At 43.9% G+C, this 25,353-nt stretch overlaps 1 protein-coding gene across 2 annotated transcripts in view; it reads right to left on the minus strand.

The window, feature by feature from the left end:
• Positions 1-25,353, minus strand: part of SEMA3C (semaphorin 3C) — a 276,094-nt gene that overhangs the window by 216,252 nt on the left and 34,489 nt on the right. The window lies entirely within an intron of this gene.

Genomic DNA, 25,353 nt, shown 5'->3' on the forward strand with positions numbered 1-25,353 from the left:
GCACACTCCATCTCTAACCTGTCCTTTTGTGTCATTGAGGTTGTCCCCCGTTCTCCTCGGGGAGGCAACTACAATGAACAACTTGGACGCATTGAACAGAGATGGATCTTCCAACTTGATTCAGTTGCTCCTAATAGTCTAAATCGGGAATTAGAGTGGCATCTCTTTACTTAAAAACCTGTCAGGGCCACCTAGGTTAATTGCTGTTTGCACTGCTAGTTGCGCCTCAGGAACGGGGGCAACTGTGATTGGCCCCGTCTGACCATGTGACCTGTCAACCTGAGTTCGCGCCAACTCCGTGTGGTTTAAATGCCTGTCTGCATCTAAGATGGACGCGCTCCCTGCCAATTTTGAATTCCTTCAGCATTCAGGTATGTGTATAATCATTTGTAATCTATGTCGACTATTTGCCATTCTATGTCCTTACCAGTGTATGTTTTATTTACAGTGTTTTGTGAAAATTCTTGCTCCCTCCCGATGCAGCCCTCGGCGAAACACGGGACCGTGTCGGGGGACGCATTCTAATCTGTTGCTATTCTAAAATTGTGGAGTTGCCGCCTAAAATGAATAAAAATCTACTTGCTCTGTAGAGCTTTGATGAATCCTCATGGTTTGGACTAAATTCCTTTTCTGCACTTATTGCTGGAAGATTTCAATTACCCCAATATTGACTGGGTAAATGTAACATCAGGACATGCTAGGAACATAAAGTTCCTGGATGTAACAAATGATTGCTTCATGGAGCAATTGGTTCAGGAACCAACAAGAGAGGGAGCTATTTTAGATTTAATTCTTAGTGGAGCGCAGGATTTGGTGAGAGAGGTAATGATGGTGGGGCCACTTGGCATTAGTGATCATAGCCTGATCAATTTTAAATTAATAACTGGAAGGGGGACAATAAGTAAATCTGCAGCTCTAACACTAAATTTTCAAAAGAGAAACTTTGATAAAATGAGGAAAATAGTTAGAAAAAAACTGAAAGGTACAGCTGAAAAGGTTAAAAGTGTTCAACAGGCATGGACATTGTTTAAAAATAAAATCCTAGACGTGCAGTCCAGATGTATTCCACGCATTAAGAAAGGTGGAAGGAAGGCAAAACAATTACTGACAAGATGAAAGAGGCTATTTTAACAAAATAAAAATCCTTCAAAAATTGGAAGAAGGATCCATCTGAAGAAAATAGGATAAAACATAAGCATTGTCAAGTTAAGTGTTAAACATTGATAAGACAGGCGAAGAGAGAATTTGAAATGAAGTTGGCTGTAGAGGTAAAAACTCAAAATAAAAACTTTAAAAAATATATCCGAAGCAAGAAACCTGTGAAGGAGTCGGTTGGACCCTTAGATGACCGAGCGGTTAAAGGGGCTCTTAGGGAAGATAAAATCATTGCAGAAAGACTAAATGAATTCTTTGCTTCTGTGGTTACTAATGAGGATGTTGGGGAGATACCAGTTCCAGAGATAGTTTTCAAGGGTGATGAGTCAGATGAACTGAACCAAATCACCGTGAACCTTGAAGATGTAGTAGGCCAGATTGACAAAGTAAAGAATAGCAAATCACCTGGACCAGATGGTATGCATCCTAGGGTACTGCAAAAACTAAAAAATGAAATTTCTGATCTATTAGTTAAAATTTGTAACCTCTCATTAAAATCATCCATTGTACCTGAAGACTGGAGGGTGGCCAATGTAACCCCAATATTCAAAAAGGGCTCCAGGGGCGATCTGGGAAACTATAGATCAGTGAGCCTGACTTCAGTGCCGGGAAAAATAGTGGAAACTATTCTCAAGATCAAAATCGTAGATGATTATAGAAAGATATGATTTAATGGAACATAGTCAACATGGATTTACCCAAGGGAAGTCTTGCCTCACAAATCTGCTTCTTTTTTTTGAAGGGGTTAATAAACATGTGGATAAAGGTGAACCGGTAGATGTAGGGTATTTGGATTTTCAGAAGGTGTTTGACAAAGTCCCTTATGAGAGGCTTCTAAGAAAACAAAAAGTCATGGGATAGGAGGCGATGTCCTTTCGTGAATTACAAACTGGTTAAAAGATAGGAAACACAGAGTAGGATTAAATGGGCAACTTTCTCAGTGGAAAAGGGTAAACAGTGGAGTGCCTCAGTGATCTGTACATGGACTGGTGCTTTTCAATATATTTATAAATAATCTGGAAAGGAATAGGATGAGTGAGGTTATCAAATTTGCAGATGATACAAAATTATTCAGAGTAGTTAAATCACAAGAGGAATGTGATACATTACAGGAGGACTTTGCAAGACTGGAAGATTGGGCATCCAAATGGCAGATGAAATTTAATGTGGACAAGTGCAAGGTGATGCATATAGGGAAAAATAACCCTTGCTGTAGTTACACGATGTTAGGTTCCATATTAGGAGCTACCACGCAGAAAAAAGATCTAGGCATCATAGTGGATAACACATTGAAATCGTCAGCTCAGTGTGCTGCAGCAGTCAAAAAGCAAACAGAATGTTAGGAATTATTAGGAAGGGAATGGTTAATAAAACGGAAAATGTCATAATGCCTCTATATCGCTTCATGGTGAGACTGCACCTTGAATACTGTGTACAATTCTGGTCGCCACATCTCAAAAAAGATATAGCTGTGATGGAGAAGGTACAGAGAAGGGCAGCCAAAATGGTAAGGGGAATGGACCAGCTCCCCTATGAGGAAAGGCTGAAGAGGTTCATATACAAGCTCAGTGCAGTGACAGAATTTGATGCTCATCTAACTTTTCTGGCCTCTGCTTTCAATGTTCTCCTTAGCAGGCAATGAAACAGGAGTAAACAGCTGTAAAAGAACACTGCTGGCGGTTTGACATTTCAGACCTGCATATGCTGCTCTTATCTGCCAAACAAGATTTTTCATTTACAGTAACAAGTACAAGGAACCAGATCCAATCCACAGGAAACAATTCCAGCAGCCCGCAGTATAGACTTACATATACTGTAATTTAATACCTAGGAAAAGACGGTGGCTATGATTCAGATGCCCAGAATAAAGGAAAGGAAGTGTGACACTGGAGGGGGAATGATGACTGGGGAATGCAGAAGGATTTAACAGATGACCAGGACAGGTGGCTTACTGCTATGTAAAACAGACAGTGACAGATGAGACGTGAGGGCTACATTTTAATGCAGACACTTTGTGAAACTAAAATATTAGAAGAAAAAAAAAGATACATCCTGAAAAAGGTGGGTTTAAAAAAATAAAAATATTAATTTAATTCCCATCAAATGAGATATAATTAGAATGAAGAGAATTATTAAAAATTTACAACTGGAATGATCAGGGAAACTTGTTTTCAGTTTTATTGTATCCTTTCTCCTGAAAAGGAAGTTCTTTCGTCTTGCAGGTACTTAGCTGGAAATCTTTTCAAAATATCCAGTTAAGTAACTTTAGACCTGCTCTGAAGAAGAGCTAAAGTTATCCAGCTGACCTAGCCTGATATACCTGATATTCGCCAGATATCTCAGCCCCTCCCTGGAACACCCTCAAAACACCCCCTTTTTATCCGGCTATATTCTAGATGGGTAACTAGTTATCTGACTAGAATTTAGCTGGATAAGGACTGAATATAACCGGATAAGGCATTTAAATGAATCCCTATTAGAGATGTGAATCGTGTCCTCGATCGTCTTAACGATCGATTTCGGCTGGGAGGGGGAGGGAATCGTATTGTTGCCGTTTGGGGGGGTAAAATATCGTGAAAAATCGTGAAAAATCGTAAAAAATTGAAAAAACGTAAAATCGCAAAACCGGCACATTAAAACCCCCTAAAACCCACCCCCGACCCTTTAAATTAAATCCCCCACCCTCCCGAACCCCCCCCCCCAAATGACTTAAATAACCTGCGGGTCCAGTGGCGGTCCAGAACGGGCTCCTGCTACTGAATCTTGTTGTCTTCGGCCGGCGCCATTTTCCAAAATGGCGCCGAAAAATGGCGGCGGCCATAGACGAACACGATTGGACGGCAGGAGCTCCTTCCGGACCCCCGCTGGACTTTTGGCAAGTCTTGTGGGGGTCAGGAGGCCCCCCCCAAGCTGGCCAAAAGTTCCTGGAGGTCCAGCGGGGGTCAGGGAGCGATTTCCCGCCGCGAATCGTTTTCGTACGGAAAATGGCGCCGGCAGGAGATCGACTGCAGGAGGTCGTTCAGCGAGGGTTCCGGCGCCTCGCTGAACGACCTCCTGCAGTCGATCTCCTGCCGGCGCCATTTTCCGTATGAAAACGATTCGCGGCGGGAAATCGCTCCCTGACCCCCGCTGGACCTCCAGGAACTTTTGGCCAGCTTGGGGGGGGCCTCCTGACCCCCACAAGACTTGCCAAAAGTCCAGCGGGGGTCCGGAAGGAGCTCCTGCCGTCCAATCGTGTTCGTCTATGGCCGCCGCCATTTTTCGGCGCCATTTTGGAAAATGGCGCCGGCCGAAGACAACAAGATTCAGTAGCAGGAGCCCGTTCCGGACCGCTGCCGTTCCGGACCGCCGCTGGACCCACAGGTTATTTAAGTCATTTGGGGGGGGGGGTTCGGGAGGGTGGGGGATTTAATTTAAAGGGTCGGGGGGGGGTTTTAGGGGGTTTTAGTGTGCCGGCTCACGATTCTAACGATTTATAACGATAAATCGTTAGAATCTCTATTGTATTGTGTTCCATAATGGTTTAAGACGATATTAAAATTATCGGACGATAATTTTAATCGTCCTAAAACGATTCACATCCCTAATCCCTATTAGGTTTTCCATCTAAATGGCTTTTGCAAATCTACCCCCATAGTTTTAAATCCATCTTGCCTTTTCCTGTTCCTCTTTCTCTCTCTTTCAGTCCTGCATTTCTCTCTTTCCAAAATCTTTTTTCTGTCCTGAAGGAGTAATGCATTTGCTGATATTAGAGAATACCAAAGTTATGAAATCCATTTGAAATTTGGAAATTCCATGCCAGTCCTTAAGAAATGAAACCACTGTTATATTCCAGCACAGCTCTGCTCTGTTCTTCTAAGAGTTGACCTTGATATTTTCATCATGCAGTGAACATCCCACCCTGGTGGAAAAATGAAAGGTCATGGAATGGAGACAAGCAAGAATGGCCAAGAAAACAGCAAACTATTTGCGATTGTTTAGCATTATAAAAGAGTAAAGAATTTAAAATTTATCTTTCATAATAAAAACTGTTAAGCTGTATGACTTTTTTCAGCTGTCTATCAAGTATGCAACATTTATTTCAAAATATTGCTTGCATTTTCATTTTATTTCATTCTTATTAATCACCTAAACAAAATAACTTAGGGGGCCAATTTTCAAAATGCGGTAAGGCGGTAACATCAAGCTAGGTTGAGAGAACCTTGCCCAAATCTCATCTTGGAGTGAGTTTCCTCACTCCGAAGGCCAGCAAATCTTCACAAGAGACCACTGTTCTGTTTGTAGGAGTCACGTAGAATGTCAAAGTGGCCCCTACACTCTTACTAAACCCCACCTCGAGTTACTAGGTGGGCCTACCATAGGGATACAAATACCTACCTATGAGCCATGACATTATGGCCAGTCTCTCTCTCTCTCTCTCTCTCATCAATTGTGATAAATACCATATTAGCATAAAACACACCCCTTTTGCTATCGCATGCGGTACTTACTGCATTTTGATAAATCCAGGCCTTAAATTGATGTACAATAAAATTGAAATAAGAATAATTAAATGCAATAAACATCAAAACATATCTACAGAAGATATTAAAGTACTTTGGAGTAATACTTATCCATACCAAATCATACAGTAAACCTTTGAAAATGTGTTGTAAGGTCCACAGTTACAGAATTTTTTAACCCACAGACCATGCACCAGGCTGTATCTTGGAGTTAAACCAATCTGTTATCTTCTGTTACAGGCAGGTCTGCCACCATGTTTTACAAATAACAAGAACTCCTTACAGTTTAAACTAATTATAAAAGCAAGGAAATATGTCTCTGGTCTCCCTCCTGAAAAGTTGATGTGAAGGGGTACACGGGAGAAAAGCCCGGATCCAGAGAACCTAACAGAGCAAGGAATCCTGGTCCTGGACAGAGGTTGCTGGGAAAGGAGAATAACTAGTCAGACCCAGGAGGCAGCAGGAGGCCCAGGGGAGAGAAGGAAGCCCAGAGAAAGAGAACACTGCTGAACTTTAATTTGTAATACTACATTTGTTTTGTTGAACTGCAAAGAATAGCAGAGCTGCTTTTGTTTGTTTCTTGTGACTAATAAAGAAGTTAATGAAAGATTTGTGCCAGAGTCCTGCCTGAATTTATTCCCTGGCAACCCCAAGACTGCTTGTTGTGCCACAGATGTGAAAACTGTTTAAATAAAGGTGCATTTTAAAAGCCTGGCACATGCCGAAATGGGGGATGCGTGCACAAGTCGGGCTTACACGCACCCACTGAATTTTAAAAACCACCCAGATGTGCGCGCATATCACTAGATTTCATAAAAGGGCGTGGTCTGGGCAGGGTGTGGTTATTTTGGCACATGGCCAAGAAATGTGCATGTAAATACTTAAACATCCCAATGCACGTCCAGGTCCTCTGCCGAGTAACTTTACTTCTGCTATTGAGGAGGTGTAACATAAAAACGAATAGGAATTAGGTATTTCTGTTAGGTTTAAAGGGTCTGGAGGAACTCAGGGGAGTGTAGGCCATTAAACCAGGGGAATTTGGAGGATCTAATTCTTAAAAGGGTGAACTGGTGGAGGAACTGGTGAGAACACGCACCCATTATAAAATACCCTGACATGTGTTAGAATCGGAATTTACATGCCCACAAAAAATTGTGCACACATGTGTGCATGGCCAGCTATTTTATATCATGCGTGCATACATGTGCCCAAGTTATAAAATGGCTGCATATCTGCACATGCTCCGACATATTTATTTATTTTTATTTATTTAAAAAGCTTTTATATACCGCTATTTCAGGCGGATTTTCAAAGCCCTGCTCGCGTAAATCCGGGCGGATTTACGCGAGCAGGGCCTTGCGCGCCGGCGGCCTATTTTCCATAGGCCGCCGGCGCGCCCAGAACTCCGGGACGCGCGTAGGTCCCGGGGTTTTCGGAAGGGAGCGTGTCGGGGACGTGTCGGGGGGCGGGGCCGAACAACGCGGTGTTTTGGGAGCGGGACGCGGCGTTTCAGGGGCGGGCCAGGGGGCGTGATTTCGGGCCGGGGCATTCCGGGGGCATGGCCGCGCCCTCCGGAACTGCCCCCGGGTCAAGTCTCGGCGCGCCAGCAGCCCGCTGGCGCGCGTCGATTAACGTCTCCCTCCGGGAGGCGTAAATCCGTGGATAAAAGTAGGGGGGGTTTTAGATAGGGCCGGGGGGGTGGGTTAGGTAGGGGAAGGGAGGGGAAGGTGAGGGGAGGGCGAAAGTTAGTTCCCTCCGAGGCCGCTCCGATTTCGGAGCGGCCTCGGAGGGAACGGTGACAGGCTGCGCGGCTCGGCGCGCGCCGGCTGCCCAAAATCAGCAGCCTTGCGCGCGCCGATCCAGGATTTTAGAAGATACGCGCGGCTAAGCGCGTATCTTATAAAATCCAGCGTACTTTTGTTTGCGCCTGCTGCGCAAACAAAAGTACACGATCGCGCAGTTTTGTTTGCGCCTGCTGCGCAAACAAAAGTACGCGATCGCGCAGTTTTTAAAAATCTACCCCTTTGGATATAACCATGCGCTGGTTTGAAAGTTACTTTTTAAGGTTTTACAAACAGAAGATAGAGGAACAAATGTTCCTTTCCACCTACAGATAGGCCAAATGTTTACAATCAGTAATCACAGCCTATACCCAGTACATAATCTGGAAAACCAGAATGAAATGTACCCCTTGCTGCTATCCATTCTTTGTGGTGACTTCCTATGGATTATTCCTTGCCGCAGGCCTGTAAAGGCATGTGTAAGAGGGAGTCCGTGAACACCTTAAGGGATTAACTCCAAGTATCTGCCCAGTCCACCTTAATGCACTTCCCAGAAGGGAATCTTGGTCCCTAAGTAGGGGGATAAGAAGGCAGGCCCAGGATTGAGCAGAAAGGCCTCAGGGAGGAGAAGGAAGCTGAGCATAAGCCAAAATTGTTTATGTTTAATTTCTGCAACTTTATTTTGAAGACTGCTGAGGTAAGCAACCATTTTTCTGCTTATTTTGGGTAAATAATAAAAACTTTTGTGAAGAAACAGCCAATGACCAGACTCCTCTGTCTTCCAGAACATTTCCCAAGCCAAGGGCTGCTCCCACAGCTTTACAAGGCCTTTAAGTGAAATAGTGTATAATCACATTTAGAAAGTAAGGCAAGAGTATAGCGCATGCATATTCTGAAATTAGATTATAGAATGGGTAGAGTAATGGGATGGGAATGAGGCAATCAGAGATCAAATGCTGCCTCTGCCACTGGATCTTCTAGCGATCCTGGGCAAAACCACACTGAGGCTGATATTTAAAAAATCTAAACCCCTAACATATTGACTTAGACACCTAGATTTGGCAAATGCAACATTTTCAGTGTGCCTACATTTTCATACCTATTTTTAGTAGGTGGTCATTTTTCAGTGCCATTTAGCTGAAAAACTTCCAGGGCAGAGCTACGTAGCCAGATAACGGCCAATATTTATCCATATCCAGCTTAGGGCTGGATTTTCAATCTTCGCACACCTCTCTGAATCGCGCGGTAACGGGAGGCGGGCCTGCGAAAGCTGGCAGCGATCACGCCACCACGGTGCGATCACTGCCGGATTTCGCACCCAATAGCGTCACCGTGAAACTATTGACGGCGATAACGTGGCTTACCTTATCGCCGCCAGCGAAGTTTCCGCAGCATCCGCCCAGACGCCGCCCCAACTCCTCCTCTTCCGGTGCCGATGCCACCCCGACTCCGCCCCTATTTAGCTATCGCACGCGAAAAGGGACTTTTGAGGTGCGATACACTTACAAAATGACCCCCTTAGTCAGCCAGATAATTTAGTCATATATTGAAGAGGTCTAAAGTGAGCCCGATACATTTATCCAGCTATTAGAGAGCCGTACTAAGGTAGCTGGATATGTTTTTCTAGCTAACTTACTCAGCCAGATAGCGACTGAATATGGACTCCTAGGAATCTAAAGTTTGTCATCTATAAAAATGGCCAGAGACAAATCAAAGGAACAAAGTTAAGCATTCAGCATAGATTTCCAGCCCTAAATTTAGATGCCTGAGTTTTAGGTGCTTAAAGATATGTGATTCTTTTCAGCCTAACATAAATACCTAAATGTACATAAGAACATAAGAACATAAGAACATGCCATGCTGGGACAGACCAAGGGTCCATCAAGCCCAGCATCCTGTTTCCAACAGAGGCCAAACCAGGCCACAAGAACCTGGCAATTACCCAAACACTAAGAAGATCCCATGCTAATGATGCAATTAATAGCAGTGGCTATTCCCTAAGTAAAATTGATTAATAGCAGTTAATGGACTTCTCCTCCAAGAACTTATCCTAACCTTTTTTGAACCCAGCTACACTAACTACCTTCTCTGGCAACCAATTCCAGAGCTTTATTGTGCGTTGAGTGAAAAATAATTTTCTCCGATTAGTCTTAAATGTGCTACTTGCTAACTTCATGGAATGCCCCCTAGTCCTTCTATTATTCGAAAGTGTAAATAACCGAGTCACATCTACTCGTTCAAGACCTCTCATGATCTTAAAGACCTCTATCATATCCCCCCTCAGCCGTCTCTTCTCCAAGCTGAACAGCCCTAACCTCTTCAGCCTTATTTATAAATATTCAGCCTCATTAGAAGCCTGATGTAATAAGATGCACTTGGCAGAGTGTACACTTTTATCCACAGTCATGTGTACGTTTTGTGAGTGCATACTTATCTCTCTAAGCAGCAAGAAATGTTTGTGTAAAACTGTGTGCATTGTTAGCATGCTCACATGGAAATCTGATGATAATTAAGGTATTAGTTATTACAGCCCAATGCAAAGAGGTGCTTAACTCATTCTTTAATACTCAAAATTTAACTCCTGGCTAGAGATGGAGTAAAGTTCCTGTGATCAATATTAGTCTATGGAGCTGAACCTGGAGTTTGTGGTGCAGACTCCTGCAGTGAGATTTATACTCAGTAAACATGGTTTGCATACAAATCATGTTTTCTGCACATACAGTATGGTGTGTGTTCATTGTTAGGTGTAGAACATGATTGGTGAATATCAAAGTTGTGATCTCACAGCATGAGTTTGGGGCACAACGTTATGATCCTAACTTGCTACTTGGGATTTATAATCAGAAAACAATGTTTATGCATTTTAATTAAATTGTATTCACAGAAAACACGCTTGATAAACTTTTTTAATACACATTTTTGGGTTATTGTGCTTTTCTTTAAACTCCTGTTGCATTAGGATACATTAGCTCACTGCATTGAGAGACATATTTTTTGCCGCCTGTGCATTAAAACTCTGTACTGAATTTTACAGCACGATTTTAACTCAAAGCTAATTATATTGGCCCCTGTCTCAGCTAACCACAGTCATTAAAAGGTGTTTTTTTCAAAGAGTTGCACACATACAAGTTAGCAGATATGCACACAAACAGAGCATTTCCGTGTAAAGACTATTTTACAAATCTCTGACATACACGTGAAAGTGATGGTGTACAAATAAATGTACTCGTATAGACGAGGGGTGGGCCAGAGGCGTAGTTTCTGTATTATAACCTGACACGCATATGTATGTTACCTGCAGATATTTACACCGGCTAATTATTTGCTGTAAGTCAGAATACAATTCTTATAGCCAAATACTGACTGCATGAGGGGGGTGGTAAAATGGGGGAGTCCAGGCTGAAGAACCAGGGGGGTCGTGATGTCCTAGAGAAAGTCAGGGTAAACTGGTGGACGAATCGGGAAAACTGGTCACTTCCTCATGCACGCATGTTACAAAATTTGATGAATTACACGTGAAAAAGCCAAGTGCTAAGAAAAATACACAAGTGCAGATGATAAAACTAGGAGCGCAAATGCTCGTGCATAGGAGATTTGTGCCACCTCTCTAGCTACATTTTACTTCTCTGGGTAAGTGGACGCTTAGCTTCCACTCTTATAAACTGCTCCTTCTCCAGCTGCCAGGGTCATTCTTTATTCTGCGATGGGCCCTTACTGCACACGTTAGAGCCTTATCGTACCACGGTGGTATTTTCTAATTAGGGGAAGGGGAGGAGTGATAATGTGGGCGATAAGGTTTCTCACATTATCGCCGGCAGCACCGCGGGAAATGACTGCACCTTTTCCCGTGGCGCTATGGGGGCGATAGTGCTCAGTGCGCCTGCACTGCCAGGATGCGGCCGCCTGCCCACTATTACCCCTGCCTCTTTTTTTGTTTGCGACACATCATTCTGCTACAAATGATGAATCTAGGGGTAAGTAATATAGCCAGATATGTATTAAAAATGTTACTTATTTAGCTATGTGGAAAATTCATGCTGCACATCTTTTACATAAGCAAGCACGTTGATGGGTAGATTAAGCATATTTAATATAGTGTACGCACATTTGCACGCATGATACAAATACATGCAGTTAAGCATGTGCACCCATCTATGTGTGCTCATCAGCAAGCTTGCACACGTATTAAAGTTATCTTCTAAGAGCTTTGGGAAGGGACTTCTTAAATCCATATATAATTTATTCTCAAGTACCCTAGTTTAGGAAACTGTATATAAATGTTAAATAAATACATCAGTAAAAATAAACTTGAAAAGCCTGATGCGTGCATCAATTAGGGGGTTTTGGAAGTCCTATCTCTTAACTGGGCGAACTGGGAACAAACTGGGAAAAGTAGCAATGGCGTTGGCGTGCATCCCATGTAAAATGTCCCCGCTCTCGCAGTACATGCAGGATTTACACGCACATGTGCACATGCATCCAGGTTATTTTATGTGTACATATACACGTGTAAGTTATAAAATGACCGTATCCCTGGGTGCGCCCACGCACCGCTCTGAAATTTACCATCATAGGGGATAACAAACTAAACTAAAATAAACTTTGCTACTATTTGTTATAGCAACCAGAATTCACTACAGTATAAGAGTTGTGTTGTCTCTGTTTTTATAATGGGGCTCTACATTGCAGGTCTGTGCCACACACATCCTTTATTTATTTTCTGGATGGATAAGCGAGGCCTGAATGTGCTTCAGAAGAGGAACATGTTGCGCCAATCTTCAGTTTTTTATAATGGGGTTTAGATTATTTGAAAAAATTAATGGACTGTAACATTTCTGAGCAGTGACGTTATACTCAATGAGTCACATTCAAACAGGGCACAGTCACCCAGCAGATTACAGTTACCATTGTTAGGCTCCTTGTGATTTCATTGCATAAGTTTACTTTAGTTTATTGTCATAATACCATGTTTCATGTAAAAAATCAAAGGTTCAATGCAGGAAAGAAAGTGTAACGGGTGAAAGCAGATCCTATGAATAATAAATCAAGCAGAGATGCTGGGACATTTGTAGGAAAATTTCATCCGACATGAAGTGGATGGCTCAGTGCTGAAAGAAGCAGAAGAGCTATAGGAAATGTGCAGCATTTCATACAACAGGGCATGTACCCCTGGGAAACTGCATGCAATTTTCAAAGACATACCTGGCTAAATTGGCCTGTCTGAAAATGCCACCTCTGTCTTGCTATGCACAGTTTCCGTGCAATGTGCAGTTTCACTTAGATTAGAAAGGGGCATTCCTGGGCATATATTTATGTCATGGGAAGAAAGCAGCAAACATTCTTGGCCTTTTCAAAAGCATTCCCACTATTTTGCCTGCCTTTGGCCACTCACATATGCAAAGAACGCAGGTGCCTATAGCGCACACACCTTATGCTGCAAGCTCGTGCGAGGGAGCCATCATTGACAAGGCACCTCCACTCCACTCCGGCCTCTTTCTTAACCTGGGCTCTGCATGCTGAAGGCATGCTGGGAGGCAGATGTGGGGGTGTTGTTATAAAAGAGGCAAGTGCCCCTGGCTTTCTATTCAAGATTAAGCTTCAGCCTTCTTCTTTTGGTTATGCTGCAATGGCTCTGGGTCTTCTTGCAAGATGATTACCCATTGTTAGTGGGGTAGGTTGATTTGACTTTTCTTGCTGACACACTCCAATAGGAGAATCCTGAGGCTGACTGCACGAGTGCCTCTCTACGGGTGCTGGTAGTACCTGTTCAGTCAGCATTTCAGCTTCTTCATGCAGGCAGCAGCTTTCGCTGTCTGTGTGTTATACTTGGTGGGGTTGTGCATCTTGCCAGGCTTGGCTAGATCCATATGGTGGTCTGCTATTAAGGAAGGGAGTGAAGAAAGTTTATACACTACAGTATCTTATTGTCAGACTAAGTCTTGAGGATGACACTAGCAGACTTACAGGTGAATTTTCAAAGGAGTTATGTGTGTAAATGTAGAATACTATCGTAGTAATTTTCAAAAGCCATTTACACATGTAAAGTGTGCTTATGCAAGCAAATCCTATGGACAATTCAATGGTATCGATTGTAACAATTTTCAAAAGCCCACTTACATGAATAAAGTGCATTTACATGTGTTCATCCCAGTTTTACACGTGTAAATGCTTTTGAAAATCAGGCCCTTAGGCAAGAGCTGTGAAAGAGCTTGGGATCAAGAGTGACTTGTGGGAAGCTGGAGATTATTTTTTTCCCTCCCTCCCAAGCTTGATCTCATTTTAAAAAATTAAGAAGCCTCTTTCTTAGATGTGATTAGCATTTTGCAGTCAGTTGGTGGCATGGAATGCCCTCTAGTCTTGGTGTAATTTGAGGGGGTGGCTAACCATTGCCGGTTTTCTTCTTTCACATTTCTCATGGTTTTGAGGGCCTCTGACCTGTCCTCCCTCAGGCATTTTTTCATGGGGAGCTGAAAGGTACCCTTCTTGGGTCATGTGGTGGCTCTCCTATGTACCTTTCTCTAGTTTGGACACACTATAGGTTGGAGAAGGAGTCACCAGAGCTCAGCACAGCATTGCATAGCTACATCTTGGACTTATTCAGAGTCAACTTTTCTCCATTTGGACTGAATTCATTACACTCAGCAATGTTAACGAGGAATTAGGGATGTGAATTATTTTTCTGACGATTGAAAATATCGTACAATATTTTCAAACTCGTCAGAAATCGGGGGCTCCCCGAAACAGATAGGAAAACCCCATGAAAATGTTCGTGGGGTTCTCTTATCATTTTGGGGGAGGGCGGGAAAAATGGCACACAAAAACAACCCCTAAACCCACCCCGACCCTTTAAAACACATCATTTAGCTTCCCCCCCCAAAACTTTTTAAAAGTACCTGGTGGTCCAGTGAGGGTCCTGGGAGCGATCTCCCATTCTCGGGCCGTCGGCTGCCATTAATCAAAATGGCGCCGATGGCCCTTTGCCCTTACCATGTGACAGGGTATCCGTGCCATTGGCCGGCCCCTGTCACATGGTAGGAGTAATGGACGGCTGGCACCATCTTTAAAAATGGCGTGGGCCATCCAGTGCTCCCACCATGGCCCCACCTTCAGAGCTTCCTGGTTGCTTTATACTGGTTAAGGAGGGTTTTTAGGGACTCTCCTTCACACAGGACAAAAGAGAGTTTTATTTTTATTTTATTTGTTAGTATTTATATACCAACAATACTGAAGCCCAAGGCATGAACAGTACATACATAGGGGCAGATTTTCAAAGGCTACACAGGTAACAAATGCGCGTAACCTGAGAAAATCTGCCCCTGTGTGTGCCAAACCTATTTTGTATAGGCTCGGTGGCGCACACAAGCCCCGGGACGCGCGTATGTCCCGGAGCTTGCAAAAAGGGGCATTCCGGGGGCGGGACCGAGGCCTCCAGAGGCAGGAGTAACTTTCGAGATAAAGGTCAGGAGGGGGTTTTAGTTAGGGCTGGAGGGTGGGTTAGATAGGGGAAGGGAGGGGAAGGTGGGGGGGATGGAAGAAAAGTTCCCTCTGAGGCCGCTCCGATTTCGGAGCAGCCTCGGAGGGAACGGGGAAAGCCATCGGGGGTCTCCTAGGGCTCGGCGCACGCAAGGTGCACAAGTGTGCACCTCCTTGCGCACGCTGACCCCAAGACTTGCCAAAAGTTCCTGGTGGTCGAGCAGGGGTCCTGGAGCGATTTCTTGTACTCGGGCCATCAGCTGCCAGTATTCAAAATGGCACCGATAGCCCCTGTCACATGGTAGGAATAATGGATGGCTGGCGCCATCCATTACTCCTACCATGTGACAGGGGCCGACCAATGACACCGGTAGCCCCTGTTACATAGTAAGGGCAAAGGCTATCGGTGCCATTTTGAATACCGGCAGCCAACGGCCCGAGTGCAGGAGATCGCTCCAGGGCCCCCGTTGGACCACCAGGGACTTTTGGCAAGTCCTGGGGGGGGGGGGTCATTAGGGTGGGGGTTTTATTCGTTAGTGATACGTTGCATTCGTGGGTGTTCGCCATATGTTTTTGAACCCCACAAATGCAACGAATAGGGACCTATACATTGCAGATTGCGCATTCGTTCAAAAGGAATGCACATCCCTATGCTCCATGGACTATAATTCACACTGGGCTTTACCCAGCACTATGCAAGATATTTTGCCACCTTCCACCTTAAAATGTAGGTCCCCTCCCAAAGTTTGCTGCAAACATGGCCACTGATGTAAGGAGAGTTGCTGGATGCTGAACCAGTACACCCTAGGGATGTGCAGAGGGACCGCATACGTTATATTTGGTATTCGTATTCATGGGGGGGCAGATACGTTACATTCGGCAAGGGGGAGCCCTGATCCATTCATGTATTCCATTCTTATTCATTTCCCTGCTAAAACTTAATTAACTACAACCCCACACCCTCCTGACCCCCCCAAGACTTACCAAAACTCCCTGGTGGTCCAGCGGAGGTCCAGGAGCCTCTACTGCACTCACGCCGTTGGCTGCCGGTATTCAAAATGGCACCGATAGCCTTTGACCTTACTATGTCACAGGGGCTACCGGTGCCATTGGTCGGCCACTGTCACATGGTAGGATCAATGAACGGCCGGCACCATCTTGTGCTCCTACCATGTGACAGGGGCCGACTAATGGCATTGGTAGCCCCTATGACATAGTAAGGGTAAAGGCTATTGGCGCCATTTTGAATACCAGCAGCCAACGGCCCGAGTGCAGGAGATCGCTCCCGGACCCCCGCTGGACCACCAGGGACTTTTGGCAAGTCTTGTGGGGGTCAGGAGGGTGGGGGTTTTGTTTAAATTCGCTCCTTTAGACGGCCAAATAATTTGGTGAAGATTCTTTGTATTCGTGGGAATCGTGATACGTTTCGCTTCCCCACGAATACAACGAATATGGCCCTATATGTTGCGGATTGCCAATACGTTGCAAACGAATGCACACCCCTAGTACACCCACATCAGTTTGTCTTCTTCCACAGAGGTAGTGGCTTCATCACCGATGTTCCAGGCAGTTTTACAGCAATGCTGCATGAGCTCAGCTCTTGCAAATTCAGAAGAGTTTTCCCCTGTGAATCCCTTCTCCCCTCATTACAGCTGAGGACAAGAATCTTCACTATTAAGAGCCAGCTTTGGGAGTGCATGCCAGTACCTGTTTTGCAGGCCAGGGCTACTGTTTGCCATGTTGCCTCCCCATTCAGTTTTATTTAACTTATTAATGGAGGTATTTATATAGTGCTCTTCACCAGGGTGCACTGTTTCCTTCCTGCCAAGAATGTAGACATGAAAAGCTAAAATTTAAATTTTCAAAAGCTTAGTCAGGTCTTAGACGTGCACCAGAAGGGGATGCATACATAAGTCAGCTGTGCACTTACAATAACGGTAACTTTCCAAGGGTGGTTAAAACAGTGCTTTACCTGCACAAATATCCTTTTACAAAATTGCTTGCCCTGACAATATGATATGTATTAAATCTTTTTATGTTTTTATCATGTTCTAATTTTTGTTTGTTCAAGGAATTAACAAATGTCAGTTTGAAAATTATAAATAAAAAGTTAAATCAAAAGTTGCTCATCCGATATGGAGGTAAACGTGTGCATCTGTCATGTATACAACTAAGTTTACTTGCATTTGTCATGTATGTCATGTATACAACTAAGTTTACTTGCATTTGTCATGTATGTCATGTATGCACCTAAGTTTACTTGAGAAGAATTGGGGAAGGGTTTGGACTTATATGTGTATGGAGGAACCCCTCACTAGAGCCATTGTTCGAAACAGACCCGGCCCCTGAGTGATGTCAGAGTAGAGAAAGAGTATTTAGAGAGGTTTATCTCTCCCCATTAGGAGCATCACAGGTTTAATAAGATCAAATTTGATTTAATGACTGGAAAAGGAACAGTGTGCAAATCCAAGGCTCTTGTGCTAAACTTTCAAAAGGGAAACTTTGATAAAATGAGAAAAATTGTTAGAAAAAAACTGAAAGGAGCAGCTACAAAAGTAAAAAATGTCCAAGAGGCGTGGTCATTGTTAAAAAATACCATTCTAGAAGCACAGTCCAGATGTATTCCACACATTAAGAAAGGTGGAAAGAAGGCAAAACGATTACCGGCATGGTTAAAAGGGGAGGTGAAAGAAGCTATTTTAGCCAAAAGATCTTCATTCAAAAATTGGAAGAAGGATCCAACAGAAGAAAATAGGATAAAGCATAAACATTGGCAAGTTAAATGTAAGACATTGATAAGACAGGCTAAGAGAGAATTTGAAAAGAAGTTGGCTGTAGAGGCAAAAACTCACAGTAAAAACTTTTTTAAATATATCCGAAGCAGAAAGCCTGTGAGGGAGTCAGTTGGACCGTTAGATGATCGAGGGGTTAAAGGGGCACTTAGAGAAGATAAGGCCATCGCGGAAAGATTAAATGATTTCTTTGCTTCAGTGTTTACTGAAGAGGATGTTGGGGAGGTACCCGTAATGGAGAAGGTTTTCATGGGTAATGATTCAGATGGACTGAATCAAATCACGGTGAACCTAGAAGATGTGGTAGGCCTGATTGACAAACTGAAGAGTAGTAAATCACCTGGACCGGATGGTATACACCCCAGAGTTCTGAAGGAACTAAAAAATGAAATTTCAGACCTATTAGTAAAAATTTGTAACTTATCATTAAAATCATCCATTGTACCTGAAGACTGGAGGATAGCAAATGTAACCCCAATATTTAAAAAGGGCTCCAGGGGCAATCCAGGAAACCACAGACCGGTTAGCCTGACTTCAGTGCCAGGAAAAATAGTGGAAAGTGTTCTAAACATCAAAATCACAGAACATATAGAAAGACATGGTTTAATGGAACAAAGTCAGCATGGCTTTACCCAGGGCAAGTCTTGCCTCACAAATCTACTTCACTTTTTTGAAGGAGTAAATAAACATGTGGATAAAGGTGAACCGGTAGATATAGTATACTTGGATTTTCAGAAGACGTTTGACAAAGTTCCTCATGAGAGGCTTCTAGGAAAAGTAAAAAGTCATGGGATAGGTGGCGATGTCCTTTCGTGGATTGCAAACTGGCTAAAAGACAGGAAACAGAGAGTAGGATTAAATGGGCAATTTTCTCAGTGGAAGGGAGTGGACAGTGGAGTGCCTCAGGGATCTGTATTGGGACCCTTACTGTTCAATATATTTATAAATGATCTGGAAAGAAATACGACGAGTGAGATAATCAAATTTGCAGATGACACAAATTATTCAGAGTAGTTAAATCACAAGCAGATTGTGATAAATTGCAGGAAGACCTTGTGAGACTGGAAAATTGGGCATCCAAATGGCAGATGAAATTTAATGTGGATAAGTGCAAGGTGATGCATATAGGGAAAAATAACCCATGCTATAATTACACAATGTTGGGTTCCATATTAGGTGCTACAACCCAAGAAAGAGATCTAGGTGTCATAGTGGATAACACATTGAAATCCTCGGTGCAGTGTGCTGCGGCAGTCAAAAAAGCAAACAGAATGTTGGGAATTATTAGAAAAGGAATGATGAATAAAATGGAAAATGTCATAATGCCTCTGTATCGCTCCATGGTGAGACCGCACCTTGAATACTGTGTACAATTCTGGTCGCCACATCTCAAAAAAGATAAAATTGCGATGGAGAAGGTACAGAGAAGGGCTACCAAAATGATAAGGGGAATGGAACAACTCCCCTATGAGGAAAGACTAAAGAGGTTAGGACTTTTCAGCTTGGAGAAGAGACGACTGAGGGGGGATATGATAGAGGTTTTTAAAATCATGAGAGGTCTAGAACGGGTAGATGTGAATCGGTTATTTACTCTTTCGGATAGTAGAAAGACTAGGGGGCACTCCATGAAGTTAGCATGGGGCACATTTAAAACTAATCGGAGAAAGTTCTTTTTTACTCAACGCACAATTAAACTCTGGAATTTGTTGCCAGAGAATGTGGTTCGTGCAGTTAGTGTAGCTGTGTTTAAAAAAGGATTGGATAAGTTCTTGGAGGAGAAGTCCATTACCTGCTATTAAGTTCACCTAGAGAATAGCCACTGCCATTAGCAATGGTTACATGGAATGGACTTGGTTTTTGGGTGCTTGCCAGGTTCTTGTGGCCTGGATTGGTCACTGTTGGAAACAGGATGCTGGGCTTGATGGACCCTTGGTCTGACCCAGTATGACATTTTCTTATGTTCTTATGTTCTCCTTTGCCCATGTGAATGAAGGGGAAGTCTGGAGGGCCTTACTAACAGGAAAGTGGTGGTGTGGGGTCTTTATCTCCATAGGGTAGGGACCTGGAGTCGGCACCTGGAGCAGAGTAGTCATGGGAGAGTGGCTGGGTTGCGCAGGTCTCCAGGAGTGGGAAGAAGAAGTGTCTTGGGCTCTTGGAGTGATTGCAGAGAGTTTGGGTGAAAAGAGGTTTAAGTCCATATTCCTCATCTGTCTGGGGGGGATGTTTGGAGAAAAGAGAGGGCGCTCAGAGAGAAAGCTGCCTGAAGACTAAAAAGGAATCAGTCAGGGATCTGGAAGAGAAGAGTGGGAGAGGAAGGATAGCTGAATCCAGAAACCAGTCGAGGAGGGTTCTTTCCCCAGAGAGCTTACCTACCAGGGTGTGCAGTACCTTGCTGTATTTCTAATTATGTGTTGTGTGTTATGTGTTACGTCACTTAGAGCTTAGGCATAAGCAATAAAGAAATAATAAATAAATAAGAGATGAGTTTATTTTTCTTGCTTTTCTGAACTGTTTGGTGCATCAAACCCCTGTGGATTTTGCTTCCCTGCCGTCAGAGACCAGTAAAGACTTATTCTGAAGAGCCAGGCTGGTGTGCAGTGTGACGTGTTGGCTGATTGTGATGGACCTGGGTGCAGAAAAGACAGAAAACCCTAAAGGCTGATTCCCCCTCCCCCCATGTAAGGAAGGACCAGGAATATGTCAAAAAGGGAATCACAATACAGCAACCTGACCAATAGTAGGACGGGTTTACCCTCATAAATGAGTGACTATACACATACACCCGAAACGCTGTTTCAGATCTCTTAAGCACTTTGTTGTACATGTGCAAGCACTCATGAAATAATCATAGGGTATCCCAATTTGTCTTTTTTTATAATTTTTTTGAAAGTCCTTTTGTTTTAAAGCACCTTGGCATATGCCGTTCTTATACACACATGAGAAATACTGAACTTTTTGAAAAAAAGGTAAATTGCCCCTTCTTCTTGTTTTTGGAAAAGATAAGTGCACTTTTCCATGATTAAGTGGCGTTAGAAATTGAATAGACATCTTTGCAAAAAAAACAAGAAGAAATATACATTGTTGATTATAGCTACAGTAATTATATATTGAACTATGGAAACGCTATTTACGTATAGCCTTAAGCTATTATTTGTTTAATTACTATTGAAACTGTTATATGTAAAGCCCGTTGCTAATTCCTTATTGTTAACGTATTGTTCACTTACTGTTTAACCCGTTTTATGTAAAGCCTGTTGCTAATATTAATGTTTACTGTAAACCGAGGTGATGTATATCTATACGTACCACGGTATATAAGAATCTCTAAATAAATAAATAAATAAAATAAATAGTCACTCATTTATTTATTTATTTAAAGTTTTTCTATACCGGCATTCGTGATTAAAAATCACATCATGCTGGTTTACATATAACAGGGGGAGTGAGTCAAATAACAGAACATTTATGAGGGTAAACCCGTCTTACTATTGGTCACGTTGCTGTATTGTTTGTATTTCCATCACATACTTTACCAGTTTTTTCTGGATTTAGGAAGGACCAGGAGGCGTGGGACCTGCTCTAGTCTGTGACCAGATCGGGGCAGGGGCTACATGTTATCCACAAGCCAGAATAATAATAAAAATGAAATTCAATGTAAACGCAGGAGCAGAACTGACGAGCAATACAAATAAGTATGGGGATGGAGGGCTGCCTTATGAAGGAAGACTGAACAGCTTGCAGGGATTTGAAAAAGCTTTATAAAATCATGAGGTATGGAATAGGTTAATAGGATGCAGGGCGTCATGGACCCTTGCTCTGACCCAGTATGGCACGTTATGTTCTTATGAACTAGGGGACACTCCATGAAACAGAAGATTTAAAATGAATTTTAAAAGTATTTTTTCCGTTACACAAGTAAGCTATGGAACTTGTTGCCAGAAAATGTGACATAATTCAGTTTAAGAAAGGTTTGGACGAGTTTCTGGAGGACAGATCTCTTAGTAATTATTACCCAGACAGACTTTAGTTGCTTCTCCTATTAATTCTTGGTAAGAGCAATATGAAACAGGCTTGGCACTGCCACTGTACGAGACAGCTTGCTGAGTTTGATGAACCATTGGTCTGTTCTTCTGTTCTCTCCTTCCCCGTTACGACTCCGAGCTTCTCTCCTTGGGCAGATGTGCTTAATAGCCCCAACACTTTGCTTGTGCAATAACACGTGCTCAGCAGTGCCATGATTTTATCCCTGTAATTTTATAGATGTAGCTATTTTTATGATTGCACCAAAAGATTTCCAAAATTTCATATATCTTAACATTTGCATTATAAAAAAAAAGTCTCCTGCATGGAGAAAATGAAAAACCTCTTTATTCTGGCTTCTGTCTCTCTATTTAAGATTTTAAGCATCCAACATTAGAACAGAAAGGTAATTTCGGTCAGGTGTACTGTACACTAATTCAAGAAAATTCGATAATTATTGATTTTAGTCTTCTATGACAATTGTCCTCAGAAAATGCAAACTGCATCAAAACCAGTTCTGCTACTTGTAGTCATATCTTTACCAAACATTTACTTATTTCACCCTGTCCTGCTCCTAAAGACCTTTGATATACACAAAACTGTGAGAACAGATCAGGAAACCTGGGCCTTGAATTAGAACAAAGCCTGCTTTTCTCTTCATGAGAAATAATCTTTCACATAACCACTTTTTCACAATATACAAAACTGAATAAAAAGGAATATTTGCTAGGATATTGTATCTCTCTGTACAAAATCCCATTCTGCTACTTACATTTTGGTATCTCGGATTTTTGCAATACAGCAGTGCCTCTGTTTATGACCTTTTTTTCAGAGTTTTTATTTAATTAGTTTTTGTTTCAGGGCTAAAATAGATGGGCACAAGGAAAGGAAATTGACGTCCCTGTTGAACTACCCTGCTAACATGTAACTTACGGCCATCTAGTTATAACTTAGTCCTTTTTTTTTTTTTAGAAAGCACCTGTTATTACTTTTGAACAGCCGGTTTGGATTCCAGATTTACTGTCTTATTATGGAGCACAGAAAGACAATTGTTCCTGGGAATTTACTGCTGAACATTGAGGGCTTCACTCCAGCAAAGGACAAACTTTGACACATCGTGAAAACCAACAATATATTCATGCTTTTGTTGCAGGAGATGCATTTGCTCAATGTCAGTAAAGCTAACATCTCAGGCTTTTAAACATCAGCCTTTACAGGAAGTCTTCAACATATATCTCCACCTATGGGAAGTCCACCACATAAAGATCTATCATGGCAAATCATTATATGGAAGACCCTTCCGGTCTGGCCACCAGATTTCACGCTCCTTGTATGGAAGACCTTAATATTATGACCCATCCATTCCCCTGTTAAGATCAGGCTTGTGAACCCTTGGGCCGACGGGAGGATGGTATACCTTAGGAGGAAGATCCGTAGGTTCTCCTGTCGGGTGGCGAGGCAGGAACAGAAAACGTGACCAGCTGACCCTCGGCACTGGAGACAGAGGTGACTGTGGAGGCAGAGGAAGAGTCGTGACGTCAAGGAAAGGAAGTGTGTCTTCACCACTGGAAGTCCGCGGTCCCCCCAGGAGGAGCCCGTAGGGACCCGGACCGCTGGGACTTAGGTGGACCTTTGAAAGGTCAAGAAGTCGCGCGTTCGGTGCAAGGGCTGACTGGAGCTTCACCCCTGGAAGCCCGCGGTCCCTCCCGGAAGAGCCTGTAAGGACCCAGGCCACTGGGACTTAGGTGGACCATTGGAGATGATGGTCAAGAAGAAGTCCAAGGTCAAGTGCCAGAGGGTCGTCGCTTACCAGTCCGAGGTCACACACCAAGGGATCACCACTAGCCAGTCCGAAGTCACACACCAGAGAATCATCACTTGCCAATCCGAAGTCACCCACCAGAGAATCACCACTTGTCAATCCGAAGTTGGGAACCAGGAACACCAAGATGAGGCAGGAAAAAGGATCCAAAGCACAAGAACTCACCAAAGCAAGTAGACCTGACCAACCACAGAAGTTGCCAAGTCAAGGAATGAGCAGAGAAAGCCTCCTTTTATACTTCCTCTGCTCTGGATCATTAGAAGCAGCTGTAGGTAATTAAAGGGCTTAGGTCCCTTTAATTCTAGTGAGGAGGCGCGGCCTCGCGCCTAAGATGGTGGTGGCCATCTTGGATTCCGGCCGCGGGGGAGAAGCTGTAGCTGCCATGCAGGAGGAGCAGGAACGGCTCCCAGCCGTGTGGATACCCCGGGGGCCCGCGCCAACGCGCGGGAAACAGCAGCACGGGACCAGCGCTCCTCACCCGGTGTTTGCCGTGGCGGGTCGCCGTCACGATCAGGTAGGGGGCGCGCCCACGGACAGTCGTTGGCGCGGAACTCAACAGTACCCCCCTCTTTAGGGTGTCTCCCTGGAGGCCTGGGTTTAGCCAGATGGTCTCTGTGGAATTGCTCAAGCAAGCCTCAGTCTAGTATGTTAGCCAACGGCTCCCAGGTGTTTTCTTCGGGGCCAAACCCCTCCCACGCTATCAGGTACTCCCAATTCTTCCTATGCTTCCTCACGTCCAAGACCTCTCGGACTTGATAGGTGAGGTAGTCTTCGGAAGCAATAGGTAGGGGAGTCGGAGGTGTGCTGGAGGGCCATGATAACACCAGAGGCTTCAAGAGGAAAACATGGAACGTGTTGTGTATCTTGAGAGAAGGTGGAAGATGAAGCTGATATGAAACGGCACCAACCTGTCAGGTGATAGGAAATGGCCCAATAAAATGCGGGGCAAGTCGTGCTGATGGCAGCTTCAGACGGATGAACTGTGTGCTCAGCCATGCCTTTTGGCCCGGCCAGAGAGGCGGGTATGCTCTTCTCTGCTGATCGGCATACCTCTTGGCCGCCTGACTGGCTTTGATCAGTGCACGTTGTGTGGAGGTCCACAGGCGGTGTAGCTCATCTGCCGAGAGTTGCACTACCGGGGACGTAACTGAAATGGGAACTGGCAGCGGCGGGGGTGGCTGCTTCCCATACACTATCTGGAACGGCGAAGATCCGGTAGCCATGGAGAGATGAGAATTAAGTGCAAATTCTGCCCAGGGTAGCAGGCTAGCCCAGTCATCTTGTTTCTCATTGACATAAATACGGAGGAACTGCTTTAAGGTATGGTTCGTTCTCTCCGCAAGACCATTAGATTGTGGGTGGTAAGCAGACGTATAGTCTAAGGTAACGTCAAACTTCTGGCAGAGGGTCCTCCAAAACCTGGCAATAAATTGAGGCCCTCTATCTGAAAGGATGCTTCTTGGTAGGCCATGAAGACTGAAGATGTGCTGGATGAACAGCTGGGCCAGCTGTGGTGCAGACGGCAATCCTGGGAGTGACACAAAGTGAGCCATTTTACTAAACCGGTTGACGACCAACCATATAACCATGTTGCCACTGGATAGTGGCAGGTCGACCACAAATCGATTGCCACATGGGTCCATGGTTCTGAAGGTGCTGGTAAGGGCTGAAGTAAGCCTGGGGTCAAACCAGGGATCCTCTTGTGGCGAGCACATGACTGGCAGGACTCTATGTACGCCCGGACATCTTTGTTGACTTTAAGCCACCAATAGTATCGGCGCAGAGTCTGTAAGATCCGGGATTGTCCA

Source organism: Rhinatrema bivittatum, chromosome 9 (genome assembly GCF_901001135.1).
Source record: "Rhinatrema bivittatum chromosome 9, aRhiBiv1.1, whole genome shotgun sequence".
Lineage (NCBI taxonomy): Eukaryota > Metazoa > Chordata > Amphibia > Gymnophiona > Rhinatrematidae > Rhinatrema > Rhinatrema bivittatum.